Source organism: Haliotis asinina, chromosome 10 (assembly GCF_037392515.1).
Source record: "Haliotis asinina isolate JCU_RB_2024 chromosome 10, JCU_Hal_asi_v2, whole genome shotgun sequence".
Taxonomy (NCBI): domain Eukaryota; kingdom Metazoa; phylum Mollusca; class Gastropoda; order Lepetellida; family Haliotidae; genus Haliotis; species Haliotis asinina.
In genome coordinates, this window is record NC_090289.1 from 56,419,439 (window position 1) to 56,435,877 (window position 16,439).

At 43.6% G+C, this 16,439-nt stretch overlaps 7 non-coding genes and 1 pseudogene across 7 annotated transcripts; all 8 read right to left on the reverse strand.

The window, feature by feature from the left end:
• Positions 1–5,183: 5,183 nt before the first annotated feature.
• On the reverse strand, positions 5,184–5,306 carry LOC137255162 (U5 spliceosomal RNA; annotated as a pseudogene).
• A 511-nt stretch (positions 5,307–5,817) lies between these two features.
• Positions 5,818–5,938, reverse strand: LOC137255084 (U5 spliceosomal RNA). The gene has a single exon (XR_010954434.1). It is a non-coding gene; the product is annotated as a U5 spliceosomal RNA (small nuclear RNA).
• A 510-nt stretch (positions 5,939–6,448) lies between these two features.
• On the reverse strand, positions 6,449–6,569 carry LOC137255085 (U5 spliceosomal RNA). Its single transcript, XR_010954435.1, has one exon. It is a non-coding gene; the product is annotated as a U5 spliceosomal RNA (small nuclear RNA).
• A 510-nt stretch (positions 6,570–7,079) lies between these two features.
• Positions 7,080–7,200, reverse strand: LOC137255086 (U5 spliceosomal RNA). Its single transcript, XR_010954436.1, has one exon. It is a non-coding gene; the product is annotated as a U5 spliceosomal RNA (small nuclear RNA).
• A 510-nt stretch (positions 7,201–7,710) lies between these two features.
• On the reverse strand, positions 7,711–7,831 carry LOC137255087 (U5 spliceosomal RNA). Its single transcript, XR_010954437.1, has one exon. It is a non-coding gene; the product is annotated as a U5 spliceosomal RNA (small nuclear RNA).
• A 512-nt stretch (positions 7,832–8,343) lies between these two features.
• Positions 8,344–8,464, reverse strand: LOC137255088 (U5 spliceosomal RNA). The gene has a single exon (XR_010954438.1). It is a non-coding gene; the product is annotated as a U5 spliceosomal RNA (small nuclear RNA).
• Positions 8,465–8,977: 513 nt separating this feature from the next.
• On the reverse strand, positions 8,978–9,098 carry LOC137255150 (U5 spliceosomal RNA). Its single transcript, XR_010954496.1, has one exon. It is a non-coding gene; the product is annotated as a U5 spliceosomal RNA (small nuclear RNA).
• Positions 9,099–9,610: 512 nt separating this feature from the next.
• LOC137255132 (U5 spliceosomal RNA) lies at positions 9,611–9,731 on the reverse strand. Its single transcript, XR_010954479.1, has one exon. It is a non-coding gene; the product is annotated as a U5 spliceosomal RNA (small nuclear RNA).
• Between the last annotated feature and the right edge of the window lie 6,708 nt (positions 9,732–16,439).

Below are 16,439 nucleotides of genomic sequence, written 5' to 3' on the forward strand. Positions count from 1 at the left end.
ACCTATATAAGTAAACATGAGACCCGCTCCATACCGATGCGAATACATACTTATGGGGAAGACCGAGGCCTGTGGTAGGAAATGCAGGAATCAGGGGTTCTGCTGTTTCCATATGGGAAGTCCTAACTACACGTGTTCTGTGTGTGGTATCGGGGTTAAAGGACACTACTGTCTATGTAAAGCTCACGGAGCGAACGTAGTCAGACATCAACTCATCTACGAGAATAAAAAAGGCTACATAAAAGAACGTAGGCGACTGCTCAAGATAGACTCCAAACTGAATACCAAACAAATGTTTTACTCATATACAGGAATACATGCACAAGGAACACTATATCCAACAGTGCGTGAAACAGACACTTAAGGGTTACCTCCCTTTACTGTGAACCAATTAGACATTGGTTCTCTTAGGTGTAAACACTATGACTACTGTGCGCGAGCTCAAGCGGGTCGCAAAACAGAGAGGTGTGATCGGGTATTCTCGAATGCGGAAGTCAGCATTGTTGAGATTACTAGGTTTAGAAGCCCCTCCTACGGTAACACAATTAAAAGCTCAAGCAAAACAGCTTGGATACACGGGTTATTCAAACCTGGGGAGAGCCGGGTTAACAGCATTCTTATCACATGCCCCCGTAGCACGTCCCACTGTAAAACAACTGAAAGCCGAGGCACACGATTTGGGTTTAGGCGGGTATTCCCGTATGAGAAAACCACAGCTTGTAGAATTATTACAACAGAATAGAGCTATTGACCTACAGTTCGTGCGCACTGAGCGCGCTGTAGGCAACTATTTGAGAGGTTGGCGCATGCACGTTGATAGAAACATAGACATTACAGATATCAAGCCTCTGATAGCTGATAAGGTCAACCAGGAACTAAATAACCTAGGAAGTATCAAGTTTCAGATCACAGTGAAAATGTCGCTCGATAAGCAGGTTGGGAGTACCACTGAATATGTTCAGCCTTACTTCCGAGGTAAACAAGAGGTTGTCACACATACAGAGACCATTGACGCATCAATCGATACCAGTTTTCAGCAGATACGAGAATACCTAGAACGCTACACACACTTGGGGTCCGGGTGGGCTGTAGATAAAATCGATAATGTCTATCTAGACATAGCTAACTACGTGCCGTTCAGAGGCGGGTCATACCTAGCCTTGCCTCCCTACTATAGGAACAAACATGCCATAGTAAACGTTAAGAATAGAGGAAACGATTGCCTGAGGTTAGCTATCAGGTCAGCCTTATTTCCAGCTGAAACTCATTCAGATAGGCTTTCTAGCTATCCCCAAGACGATGGGCTCAACTGGGATGGTATAGATGAACCCACCCCCATATCCCAGATCACTAAAGTAGAAAAACAGAATAATCTGGCTATAAATGTCTTTGGGCACGAAGACACAACAATAGTACACAGGGTCAGCGAAGTGAAGGATCTCCAAGTTATCAATATATTCATGATCCAGCGAGGTGACAAGTATCACTACACATGGATAAAACACTTTAGCAGGCTGTTGTATGACCAATCGGCACACAGAGAAAAGACCCACTTCTGTGAACGATGCCTACATGGTTTCACACGAGCTGATTTATTAGAATCCCACCGGGATGATTGTCAAGGTGTGGGGCAGACGGCCATACGAGTCGACATGCCTAAGGAAGGTGATAATATCCTAAAATTCAGTAACCACAAGAACCAAATGTCTGTGCCTTATATCATATACGCCGACTTCAAAGCCTTAGTTGTGGGTGGGGATTCCCCCAGTGGTGCCGCCGGTAGCTTTACCCACAAAACACACGAGCATAAAGCCTGTTCGTTTGGATACATTGTCGTCCGTTGTGACGGGGAAACGAAAGCTCCGGTAGTGTATAGGGGCCCTGACGCGGCTGAAAGGTTTCTAAAGTGTTTGCAGGAGGAAGAAAAAATTATTAGGAATACATTGTATAGAATCGCTCCCATGCGTATGACCCGAGTCGACAGGCTAGCTCACGCTAGTAGCACTAACTGTCACGTGTGTGACTCACCACTTAACGGTGATTCGGTGAGAGATCACTGCCACATAACTGGTAAGTATAGAGGCGCCGCTCACAGCGCGTGCAACCTCAAGCTTAAAATCAACCCTAAGACAATAAACATCCCCGTTGTCTTTCACAACTTGAGAGGGTACGACTCACACTTGATCATGCAGGCCATCGCGAAAATCGATGGTAATATAACGTGCATCCCCAACAACATGGAGAGATACATCTCCTTCAGCTTAAACGGACTTAGTTTCATTGACTCGTTTCAGTTCCTCCTGTCGTCACTCGACAGTCTGGTCAAGGCCAACAATACCTTCCCTATCACCGATCGATACACAGACGCCGAGACTAGACCCCTGCTTATGAGGAAGGGTGTGTACCCCTATGAGTACATGGATAGTTGGGTCAAGTTCACCGAGACCAGACTACCCCCTATTGACTGCTTTTATAGCAAGCTGAATGAGGCGTCCGTCTCACGAGATGATTACTCGCACGCGACTAACGTATGGAATAAACTGGGTTGTAAGAACCTGGGTGATTATCACGACCTGTACTTGAGGACAGATGTACTGCTGTTAGCCGACGTGTTTGAGACGTTTAGGCGAACGTGTTTCAAGCAGAATAAACTCGACCCCGCATGGTATTACACCAGCCCAGGTCTGTCGTGGGACGCCTTGCTTAAAAAGACCGGAGTTAATTTGGAATTGCTCACAGATTACGACATACACCTATTCATTGAGAAAGGCTTGCGAGGTGGGATTTCCATGGCATCCAAACGATACGCGAAAGCAAATAATCAATACGTGAAAGGTTACGATCCTAACAAGCCAACCAATCACATTCTCTACCTCGACGCAAACAACCTGTACGGCTGGGCCATGAGCCAGTATCTACCTACAGGGGGATTCGAATGGGTACCCCACGTTGATGTTATGGGGGTTGCACCAGATTCGAACAAAGGTTATATCCTCGAGGTTGACTTAGAGTATACCAAGGAATTACACACATCGCACAACAGCTACCCCCTGGCCCCCAAACGTATGAGAGTTAACCCAGACTGGATGTCTGAGTACCAACATAACTTGTTAGGTGGGCGTGTGACAGATGTTGAAAAACTCGTGCCTAACTTAATGAATAAGACCAAGTACATCGTTCACTATCGCAACCTACAGCTGTACCTGTCGTTGGGTATGAGGCTGACCAAAATACACAGGGTGCTCATGTTCGACCAGAGCCCATGGATGGAGCCCTACATCAGAATGAACACAGACCTACGAAAAAAAGCCACCAGTGATTTTGAGAAAAATCTCTACAAGCTCATGAACAACTCGGTGTTTGGTAAGACTATGGAGAACCTGAGGAAACGCGTGACCGTGAAGCTGGTTCGGTCGAGTGAGGAAGACAAGCTCAGGAGATTGATAGCCAGTCCGGCATTCAACCGTAGTAAGATATTCACAGACAACCTGGTTGCCCTACACATGAAGAAAAGCCACATAAAATTCAACCGGCCTGTTTACGTGGGGATGAGCATCCTCGATTTATCCAAACACCTGATGTACAACTTTTACTACAACGAGCTCAAGAAACAGTACGGCGACAGGTGTGAAGTGCTGTACACTGACACGGATTCCCTGCTGATGGAGATTCGAACCGAGGACGTGTACGAGGACATGAAAAAACACCTCGATTTATACGACACCAGCGACTACCCTAAGACCCATGCCATACACAGTACGGTAAATAAAAAGGTCCTAGGTAAGATGAAGGACTAGTGTGCTGGCATGCCCATAGCCGAGTACATAGGTTTGAGACCTAAGATGTACTCCATACTGAAAGCCAACAATAGTGAGATCCGGAAGGCTAAGGGGGTTAAGAAGTATGTGGTGAAACAACACATCAAACACGCCAGATTCAAGGAAGCCCTGTTCAAGACCCGTACCTTTAGGCATAAAATGAACACACTTAGAAGTGATGGACATAAGATATACGGACTGACTATAAACAAGACGTCCCTGTCGCCTATGGACACTAAACGTTGGATAGCTATTGATGGGATAAACACATACGCGTATGGACATGAAAAAATTTGAGGCTATTTACTACAGCCCGCGTGGGTACTGGAAAGGAGCTAGCGCAGTAGATAAGCTAGCTAAAATAGCGCAAGTACCCCCGGAGGAAGCCAAAGCGTGGCTTGAAAAACAAGCCCTGTGGCAGATCTATTTGCCGGCACCACGCTACGTGCCTAGAAGGAGGTTCGGTATTAACATACCTAATAGCGTTCACCAGGCAGACTTACTGTTCCTACCCCACGACAAGAGGTACAAGTATGCCTTAACCGTAGTGGACGTAGCCAGTCGTTACAAGGAAGCCGAACCCTTGACCATGAAAGATTCGGCCCAGGTAGCCAGAGGATTCGAACGCATATACAAACGCAGTCCGCTGACGTGGCCAACAGAGCTGCAAGTTGACCCCGGACGGGAGTTCATGGGTGCCGTGTCACAACTGCTAGCCAAACACGATACAAAGGTCAGGCGTGGCACGGCCGGAGCCCATCGCAGCCAAGCCATAGTTGAGAGATTTAATAGGACTTTGGCTGAGCGCTTGTTCGGCCATCAGTATGCTAGGGAGATGGCCACCCCTGGAAAACGATCGACTGAATGGGTCACGAGGTTACCCAAGGTGGTGTCGGCAATCAACCATGAAGTCACCCGTCTCACCGGTAAGAAACCGGCAGACGCTATCAAACTAAAATCAATAGTTGCAGAGTCGGCCGCTCCATTGCGTGGGAAGGAGAAACAGATACCAGATAGGTCCCTAGTGAGGTATCTATACCAGCCGGGGGAACACGAGGGTGATAGCCGTAAGCGGGCCACCGATCCTATATGGTCAGTCAAAACTTACAACATAGATAAAGTGGATATGAAAGCCGACGAACCTAACTTGCACTACTTGAGGGATGGGCCGGGTAGGGGGTTTGTAAGAGAAGAATTATTGATCGCACCGTACGGAACAGTGTTACCTCCTACCAACACACGGTAAACGTGACAGAGGCACAGTAATCACCGCCAACTTTTTTGTAGTAGGGGTAATAGTAGCAATAGCTAAGGGCCCAACCAAAGCCGTATTTAGTAAATAAGGCTTTGTAGAGACTTTTCTTGAAAGTGGTCCAGAACCCCCATTGTATATACTACTCATTAGACTCATTGTGATGTTCCTCTCCACGGAAATCTTTAGTAAAAGGCGAAAGATTTATCCGAATGGATGAAGAGAAACCAGAGTTAACGTTACAGGCTCCTGTCTTCCCCTACTGAAAATATTTCATCACAACATGTAGGTGTCAGGACATGACTTGTAGCATTTAAATCAACTATTTGGCATTATTGTTTTTTTTGATATAGAAAGGGTATCGACACAACCCTTCAATTGATATGATAAGGAGATTGAAGTTGAAAAGGGCTACATGCCGCTGTAGCTTGTCAAATAAATACGGACTTTGCGACTCCCGTGCCCGAGGCAGCCATTTTGAACGTTGGTTCGTCGTCATGTATAGTTCGTTATTGTGGTCGACCTCAACATAATATTCAAACCTCCCATTTTCATGCACACGCATTGCAAGGACATCGCTGACGTGGATGACGGCGTCAGCTTGGAAACACTGCTAAACACTTACACTATACTTTTGATCTTGAAAATCACACCAACAGCAACAACAGGGTAATGGACGACCGAAGAGAGTAATTACCGCCCTTCTCTACACATTGTGCAAGTTCTATTTTGTGTATTGGAAATATTAACCCTGTCAATTCAGGGCGTAAGAAATTAGTCATTAGACTCATTGTGATGTTCCTCTCCACGGAAATCTTTAGTAAAAGGCGAAAGATTTATCCGAATGGATGAAGAGAAACCAGAGTTAACGTTACAGGCTCCTGTCTTCCCCTACTGAAAATATTTCATCACAACATGTAGGTGTCAGGACATGACTTGTAGCATTTAAATCAACTATTTGGCATTACTGTTTCTTTGATATAGAAAGGGTATCGACACAACCCTTCAATTGATATGATAAGGAGATTGAAGTTGAAAAGGGCTACATGCCGCTGTAGCTTGTCAAATAAATACGGACTTTGCGACTCCCGTGCCCGAGGCAGCCATTTTGAACGTTGGTTCGTCGTCATGTATAGTTCGTTATTGTGGTCGACCTCAACATAATATTCAAACCTCCCATTTTCATGCACACGCATTGCAAGGACATCGCTGACGTGGATGACGGCGTCAGCTTGGAAACACTGCTAAACACTTACACTATACTTTTGATCTTGAAAATCACACCAACAGCAACAACAGGGTAATGGACGACCGAAGAGAGTAATTACCGCCCTTCTCTACACATTGTGCAAGTTCTATTTTGTGTATTGGAAATATTAACCCTGTCAATTCAGGGCGTAAGAAATTAGTCATTAGACTCATTGTGATGTTCCTCTCCACGGAAATCTTTAGTAAAAGGCGAAAGATTTATCCGAATGGATGAAGAGAAACCAGAGTTAACGTTACAGGCTCCTGTCTTCCCCTACTGAAAATATTTCATCACAACATGTAGGTGTCAGGACATGACTTGTAGCATTTAAATCAACTATTTGGCATTACTGTTTCTTTGATATAGAAAGGGTATCGACACAACCCTTCAATTGATATGATAAGGAGATTGAAGTTGAAAAGGGCTACATGCCGCTGTAGCTTGTCAAATAAATACGGACTTTGCGACTCCCGTGCCCGAGGCAGCCATTTTGAACGTTGGTTCGTCGTCATGTATAGTTCGTTATTGTGGTCGACCTCAACATAATATTCAAACCTCCCATTTTCATGCACACGCATTGCAAGGACATCGCTGACGTGGATGACGGCGTCAGCTTGGAAACACTGCTAAACACTTACACTATACTTTTGATCTTGAAAATCACACCAACAGCAACAACAGGGTAATGGACGACCGAAGAGAGTAATTACCGCCCTTCTCTACACATTGTGCAAGTTCTATTTTGTGTATTGGAAATATTAACCCTGTCAATTCAGGGCGTAAGAAATTAGTCATTAGACTCATTGTGATGTTCCTCTCCACGGAAATCTTTAGTAAAAGGCGAAAGATTTATCCGAATGGATGAAGAGAAACCAGAGTTAACGTTACAGGCTCCTGTCTTCCCCTACTGAAAATATTTCATCACAACATGTAGGTGTCAGGACATGACTTGTAGCATTTAAATCAACTATTTGGCATTACTCTTTCTTTGATATAGAAAGGGTATCGACACAACCCTTCAATTGATATGATAAGGAGATTGAAGTTGAAAAGGGCTACATGCCGCTGTAGCTTGTCAAATAAATACGGACTTTGCGACTCCCGTGCCCGAGGCAGCCATTTTGAACGTTGGTTCGTCGTCATGTATAGTTCGTTATTGTGGTCGACCTCAACATAATATTCAAACCTTCCATTTTCATGCACACGCATTGATAGGACATCGCTGACGTGGATGACGGCGTCAGCTTGGAAACACTGCTAAACACTTACACTATACTTTTGATCTTGAAAATCACACCAACAGCAACAACAGGGTAATGGACGACCGAAGAGAGTAATTACCTCCCTTCTCTACACATTGTGCAAGTTCTATTTTGTGTATTGGAAATATTAACCCTGTCAATTCAGGGCGTAAGAAATTAGTCATTAGACTCATTGTGATGTTCCTCTCCACGGAAATCTTTAGTAAAAGGCGAAAGATTTATCCGAATGGATGAAGAGAAACCAGAGTTAACGTTACAGGCTCCTGTCTTCCCCTACTGAAAATATTTCATCACAACATGTAGGTGTCAGGACATGACTTGTAGCATTTAAATCAACTATTTGGCATTATTGTTTTTTTTTTTATATAGAAAGGGTATCGACACAACCCTTCAATTGATATGATAAGGAGATTGAAGTTGAAAAGGGCTACATGCCACTGTAGCTTGTCAAATAAATATGGACTTTTCGACTCCCGTGCCCGAGGCAGCCATTTTGAACGTTGGTTCGTCGTCATGTATAGTTCGTTATTGTGGTGGACCTCAACATAATATTCAAACCTCCCATTTTCATGCACACGCATTGCAAAGACATCGCTGACATATGGATGACGGCGTCAGCTTGGAAACACTGCTAAACACTTACACTATACTTTTCATCTTGAAAATCACACCACCAACAACAGGGTAATGGACGACCGAAGAGAGTAATTACCTCCCTTCTCTACACATTGTGCAAGTTCTATTTTGTGTATTGGAAATATTAACCCTGTCAATTCAGGGCGTAAGAAATTAGTCATTAGACTCATTGTGATGTTCCTCTCCACGGAAATCTTTAGTAAAAGGCGAAAGATTTATCCGAATGGATGAAGAGAAACCAGAGTTAACGTTACAGGCTCCTGTCTTCCCCTACTGAAAATATTTCATCACAACATGTAGGTGTCAGGACATGACTTGTAGCATTTAAATCAACTATTTGGCATTATTGTTTCTTTGATATAGAAAGGGTATTGACACAACCCTTCAATTGATATGATAAAGAAATTGAAGTTGAAAAGGGCTACATGCCGCTGTAGCTTGTCAAATAAATACGGACTTTGCGATTCCCGTTCCCGAGGCAGCCATTTTGAACGTTGGTTCGTCGTCATGTATAGTTCGTTATTGTGGTCGACCTCAACATAATATTCAAACCTCCCATTTTCATGTACACGCATTGCAAAGACATCGCTGACATGTGGATGGTGGCGTCAGCTTGGAAACACTGCTAAACACTTACACTACACACTTGATCTTGAAAATCACACCAACAGCAACAACAGGGTAATGGACGACCGAAGAGAGTAATTACCTCCATTCTCTAACACATTGTGCAAGTTCTATTTTGTGTATTGGAAATATTAACCCTGTCAATTCAGGGCTTAAGAACTTAGTCATTAGACTCATTGTGATGTTCCTCTCCACGGAAATCTTTAGTAAAAGGCGAAAGATTTATCCGAATGGATGAAGAGAAACCAAAGTTAACGTTACAGGCTCCTGTCTTCCCCTACTGAAAATATTTCATCACAACATGTAGGTGTCAGGACATGACTTGTAGCATTTAAATCAACTATTTGGCATTATTGTTTCTTTGATATAGAAAGGGTATCGACACAACCCTTCAATTGATATGATAAAGAGATTGAAGTTGAAAAGGGCTACATGCCGCTGTAGCTTGTCAAATAAATACGGACTTTGCGACTCCCGTGCCCGATGCAGCCATTTTGAACGTTGGTTCGTCGTCATGTATAGTTCGTTATTGTGGTGGACCTCAACATAATATTCAAACCTCCCATTTTCATGCACACGCATTGCAAAGACATCGCTGACATGTGGATGGCGGCGTCAGCTTGGAAACACTGCTAAACACTTACACTATACACTTGATCTTGAAAATCACACCAACAGCAACAACAGGGTAATGGACGACCGAAGAGAGTAATTACCTCCCTTCTCTACACATTGTGCAAGTTCTATTTTGTGTATTGGAAATATTAACCCTGTCAATTCAGGGCGTAAGAAATTAGTCATTAGACTCATTGTGATGTTCCTCTCCACGGAAATCTTTAGTAAAAGGCGAAAGATTTATCCGAATGGATGAAGAAAAACCAGAGTTAACGTTACAGGCTCCTGTCTTCCCCTACTGAAAATATTTTATCAGATCACGTATGGACATGACCTGAAAACAAGGCGATGGACCACTGAAGCTACTACTTACCTCCATGTACTAAACTTAAGAGATTTTATAGTTGCAAAGAGAAGTGTTGTAAACCCACTGGTGTATCTTTTAGCTATTTTGAGTTTCAGCTAAGGTGGGTAGTACAGTGGTGACAGATGTATGGGCAACAACTAAAATAAAAGACGTTGTTATCTATGTTTTTGTCATGTGAACCTACTATCAGATTAAGTTTGTTGTTTGTTGGTAAACGCCGTACTCAGAAATATTTCAGCTATAAAACGATGGTTTGATTGTCATGCCTGTTCATACCACACTGACCATGACTGTAGCGGTCCATTCTGCCTTCTGAAGTCTCTGTAAAAGGTAATACTACCAACACAATAATTCCTACGATTACAGATTGGTATTATTTGATAATAATTCGACAGACGTTTGTCCCTTTAGAATTCCACCATTTGCTGCAGCTTGTCCAAAACATTTTATGATCGCTTCACTGGATTGGACATCATTATATCCCTTTGATCATGGAGGTCAGACAAATTCCAGTGCACACATACATGCCGGTTACATTGGTTGTTAAATACTGTATTCAACAACATTCGAGTTACACAGCGGTGCTTGTAAGAATGTGTATGTAAAGACAGGGAAGTACAATACATCAGACTGGAAGATTCTCGACAAGAAAGTTGTAATCTCTTAACTCGTTTTCATGTTGGTGAATTGCACAGTCGAGCAAGGTTCACTCTATGTTTGACCTGCGCGAGCACCTGTTAACAGACGTCGACTGTTTTGTCTTCAATTACGCACTTTCAGTCATTGCAAATGCATTCATGCAATATGATGTTTATTGATTGTGTATTTATTGCTGGAAGTTATTCCGACACAAGTCTACTTCAAGTCTATAGCAGCACACCTACGACCTCTCGGGCCTATCCTACAAAACTAATAACTGGCTTACATTTGTCACTTCCAGCCGTCAGTATCTTCAGCTGCTCACTGCAGCCCACGCAAGTTCCCGGCTGTGATAGTGCCCTTCCGTGTGACTGTCGAGGATGTGTTAAAAGCGAGATGATTGTGAGATACGCGTGAAGTATAGGCCTTTGTCTTTATTTTCCCACTTGAATGATATTTTCTTTTCTCACACTCTCTACGCTCTTGCGGCTCATTTGTTTTGAATTGTGGAGTGTCTGACATGTACCACGAGGGCTTGTGCGGTCACGTTGGTGGTCATGTATGTGACACGTGACTTGCCGACTGCCTTGGCTGGTCCTACGGCACGTGCATTTCATCATGTTTTCCATCGCTTCAGGGTCAGAGGTCGATTCCCCGCATGACCATATATAAGTGACCTGACTTTCAGTGTCGGGTTTTTTTTGCGGTCATCCGAGCAGGTACCATTCTAGGGTCGGTCCCGAGGTCTTGTTATCAAGACTCCGTACCTTTTGATTAAGATCATTTGTAGCGAGTAGGCTGGGGAATACTAGTATGTACAGCGTTTGCTTGTTAGGTTGGGAAGGGGGACAATTAGTGTAGGACTAAACAGGATAGGAGTTAGGGATTAAAGGGGGCAGATTAGGATTAGGAATTACGAGAGGTTTGGTCGGGAGGATGAACACAGAAGTTAATAAAGTAGGTTAGGTGCGACTGAGTACGAATGCTATTTTGATACGTTTTTCTTTTGTTTCAATAAACTCTTCTCCTTCTGTCAAGATTTTAGTGCTGTTTTCCATGTGTTTATAGTCCAGTAAGCTGGATTACATACGATGGAGACGCACAACAAAATGTACATAATCAAACAAAATTACACAACGCAAAGTCGAGAGCAGTTTGTTGTCATCTTCCCATACGGGTTAAAACAGTAATTCACCTGTCACTAGACGCTCCCAGGAGAGTGCATATTACACACTGTTTCACTGTCACACATACGGAAACGAACTAACACGAAAAACTGATGTATTTCTCACCAGACGATTGCATAAAAAATGTAAAGTCTTTAGATTGTCCTGATCACTTTGGCGGGAACTCGTTGATGTTAAGAGATATACTAACGTTTAGTCTCTTATTTTATTTGGATTGCAACAAAATAAACCCATGTAAGTTGAAAATGGAGCCCCAGGGAGACAGATTATTCAAAACCTGGTGAAAGCTTCATCTAGAGCTTTAATATTGCTGTGAGGACTAGGCTGTAGGGAATATCAAGTGGTTCAGGGACTGTTAGACAGACCAGTTAAGGGATTGCGTCCAACATTGGCACCCTGTTTATTTTGGTGGGGCTTCATAAACATACGTGACAGTGAAACGGCGATGTTGCTGGTTAAGTCCACTACACACGTTTCGTCTGCGGCGCATTGACGCATTATGATGACCCGAGGAAAACAGGGAAAATGAAACATTCAAACATCCCTTTCAAAGTAAAGCTGTCGTCGCTCTACACGATACAACTTTGGGGAAGACGAAATGAGAGTTAACAGTACATTAGATCTACAAGGACACTGAGAAAGAAACAAGGAAGTTTATCCTACCTCCACGCATAAATTGCGTTTTCTGATTGGCTGTTATTTCAATCAGGACGACGCAATGAAGGGGAGCAGTCACTCCTCGAAAAGCTCCTTAATGCCGCGGATCGTTCCGTCACCAGTGGAGCCTTACGGCGACAGCTAAACAATTAAGATTCAGTCCTGTTTATTTTCAACTGCTAATTAAATTCGCTCATTGGTGTGACTACTGAAAACCAACTTGTAGAAGATAAGTTCAAATGTAGTCCCTGTGAATGTTAAGAAGAGGAATTACTCAGACAATCCCTTCGGGAAAAACAGCAAGATGTAATATTCGAATCGTTTGATTCACACAGGTTGGCTGAAGTGTACGATCCGACACCCATGCTTCAAACAGTCCGAAATTAACATTGAGGTATTCGATAATATAAACACGTTGTTCACTGGTCCCTCGGGCTCAAGGAACATAAACAGACATCGAAGGTACATCAACCCGTGCCCATCTCGTGACCAGTGACAACAACGTATTATGTACACAAGGGTCCTGCTATTGCATTATCACGAGGACAATCAGAATGTTCAAAAGATTTTCCTTTGTATCGGTGCGTAAATGATAGTTACTCAGGCGAAATATATCATGTGAGCACAGCTTCAGATTTCCCATTGTCTTAAGCAAGCACTGCTTTTATATCAACTGAGGAATGCATGTCAGGAATGCATATTCTACACCGGTTGAACCACACACCCACCGTAGCTATCTAACCTTTCAACACACCCACTCCACCACATCTAACCTTAAGCGATGTTGCTCTCTGGCGTTACTTTATTACTCTGACGGAATTGCATTTTCAAAGCTGCTACTAAGCGTTAAGGGCGACCGTGTAGGTCCGTCCATACGCTTTTCAGGCACCCATTCTAAACAGCTCTGTGGACTGAGTTTAATGTGGACGAAGTGCCTTGCCAAGGGAGACAACACAGTGTGAGACCCGGGTCACATATTTTGGTGTCTCCAACGGGATTCGAACGCTTGCCTTTGAAATGACACGTCACGTAATATCTGTATAACCACAACAAGGTTCGATAATTGCATTTAACCAAGTCCCAGAGCACATTTAATAACTTCCTTACTATAGCAGAAACTGCACACTTCCTTCAAGCGTTCATGAAGTTGTCGTAATCGTGTTTTCGATTAAATCAATTGTTTTGCTTGTAACAAAAGAAACCATTCAAGTAGCCCGGTGGCGACATTTGATCCTCTGACAGGTGGGGTGAGGATAACAAAATTTTCACAGTCTCTAGAAGAGATAAATGTCTGCATGCGCCTTTTATATGGTTGCTGGAAGAAGTCGCCATGGGGTTAAACGAAGGAGCATATATTTTAAACCAGACTTTTTGCGACTGACGAGTCAATAAGACTTCTGAGCTTAACTTTCAGCTCATACGAACAATGAGTTTCTTGAGGTAAAGACCAGTACCCATCCTCCAGTTCACACAAATCCCGTTCTCTTATCACAGCTCACGTTATGTACTTATGTGTCAACGACAAACTGGCAGATAGGGTAGCTTTGTAGTAGGCATTAAGAGTTCACTCAACCCGTCGAAGACCCGGATTCGATTTCTCAAACGGGTACCATGTGTAAAGGGCATTCCTGAAGTCTCAGGAAAAGATATTGTTGCAATATTGTTGTAACGAGGTATAACACGAGGTATAACAATACTTTGTATTCGTACAAAGGAAAACAAATTATCGTTCTAAGATGATGACAAGAATACAACAAGTTGAAATTCATTATTCACGAAACGTATCAAGTCTCTCTGATGTCGGTAGATGGCGTCAGTATTTCTGCTGATGTTCTGTCAAAGTAATATTCTCCTTTAACGTTAGTTGCTAACCGATGAGTTGGTTGCGGTTGTCATGGTGTCAATACAAGCCTAAGGAGACCAGACATTTTGTGATTCTGAGCAGGAATTATTTTCTGATTGGGAATTTGCTACTTTCTGGAAAGAGTCAGACATGTTAAGATTTTCCATGCTGAATACATTGGGTTACTTCTGCGGAAACGTCGTGACTAGCGTCACAAAATGGACGATGCAAGACTCGATTTACACAAGAACATGCATCAAATCTGTTGGCATGCATATAGCGCTGTTGATATCAACTAACGGTTACTTATGATTGTGTCCAATGGTTAAGCGTGCACCCAAAACGCTCCAAACGCAATTCCATATCCCACAGACGCAGTTCGACATCCTACATCGTGTAATTTCCTGGGGACCCTTTCTCCTGATGCACGCCTGGATATTGCTGACATATTGCTGAACAGGGTAAAACGGTGTCACTGTCCGAGGCACGTGGTGTTTATAAGATGATAACAATGGAAATGTGTCAGAATACCACATGCATGCGATTAACACCGAATAACCACACAGAAAAATATCCGTGAACAGTTCATATAATGCACTGACACCACAGGGTCACTACCAGCGAGTCACTAAGAAAACACATTGTGTCAGCGAGCCACTAAGGCTCCATATTGTGTCAACGAGTCACTAGGACTGCCCATTGTGTGAGCGAGTGACTACGGCTGCCCATTGTGTCAGCGAGTAACTAAGGCTCCACATTGTGTCAACGAGTCACTACAACTGTCCATTGTGTCAGCGAGTCACTGAGGCTCCCCATTGTCTCAACGAGTCACTAAGGCTCCACATTGTGTCAGGACGTCACTACAACTGTCCATTGTGTCAGCGAGTGACAACGGCTGCCCAATGTGTCAGCAAGTCACTAAGGCTGTCCATTGTGTCAGTGAGTAACTAAGGCTGCCTAATATCTCAGCGAGTCACAATGGCTGCCCATTGTTTCAGCAAGTCACTACAACTGTCTGTTGTGTCAGCGAGTCACTGAGGCTGCCCATTGTGTCAGCGAGTAACTAAGGCTCCACATTGTGTCAGTACGTCACTACAACTGTCCATTGTGTCAGCGAGTCACTACGGTTGCCCAAAGTGTCAGCGAGTCACTAAGGCTGTCCGTTGTGTCAGCGAGTGACAACGGCTGCCCATTGTGTCAGTGAGTCACTAAGGCTACCCATTGTGTCAGCGAGTGACAACGGCTACCCATTGTTTCAGCGAGTCACTACGGCTGTCCATTGTGTCAGAGAGTGATAACGGCTGCCCATGGTATCAACGAGTCACTAAGAATGCTCATTGTATCAGCGAGTCACTGAGGCTGCCCATTGTATCAACGAGTCATTAAGACTGCACATTGTGTCAGCGAGTCACTAAGGCTACCCATTGTGTCAGCAAGGCACTACACCTGTCCATTGTGTCAGCGAGTCACTACAGTTGCCGAATGTGTCAGCTAGTGACCACGGTTGCCCATTGTGTCAGCGAGTCGCTACGCCTGTCCACTGAGTCAGCAAGTCACTACACCTGCCCATTGTATCAGCGAGTAACTAAGGCTCCATATTGTGTCAACGAGTCACTAAGACTACCCATTGTATCAGCGAGTCACTACACCTGTCCACTGTGTCAGCGAATCACTACGACTGTCAATAGTTTCAGTGTCACTAAGGCTGCCCATTGTGTCACCGAGTCTTTGAGGCTGCTCATTGTATGTTTCGGTGATTGCTGAGCGTTCATGTTTCGAGTATGCGACTGCCCGTTGCGCATGTGTTTCCACAATGTTCTGAGATATGTCCACACTAACTCAAAGAGTTAAGGTTTCTTTTCGTGTCCTATATTTACAACTGATGTTCAATTTTAAACACACGCCATCCTGTTCATTACAGCATCAAATCTGTCATAAGCCAACCATAATAACAAGAGGTTATTCTTAAAAATAACTTGATTAAACTGAAATACAGTATTGCGTTCGCACGCCCGTGCACAACATATACACGATTTCCTTCTTAGCAAACCATGGACAATATCTTCTATGACGAACAGACTCGTGTGACATGACTGTATTATTACAACAAGCGGGTGACTTCATGTGATGAAATGGCACACTACACAGACATGTCTTACAAAGCATATAATCGATCTAACACATGGTTACACAATAATGTGAAATCTCACAAGCACCATTGGTCAGTAAGTCAGTCAGTGGATCTGAAGGTAATTTTCTATCATTTATTATTACCATTTGACGATGT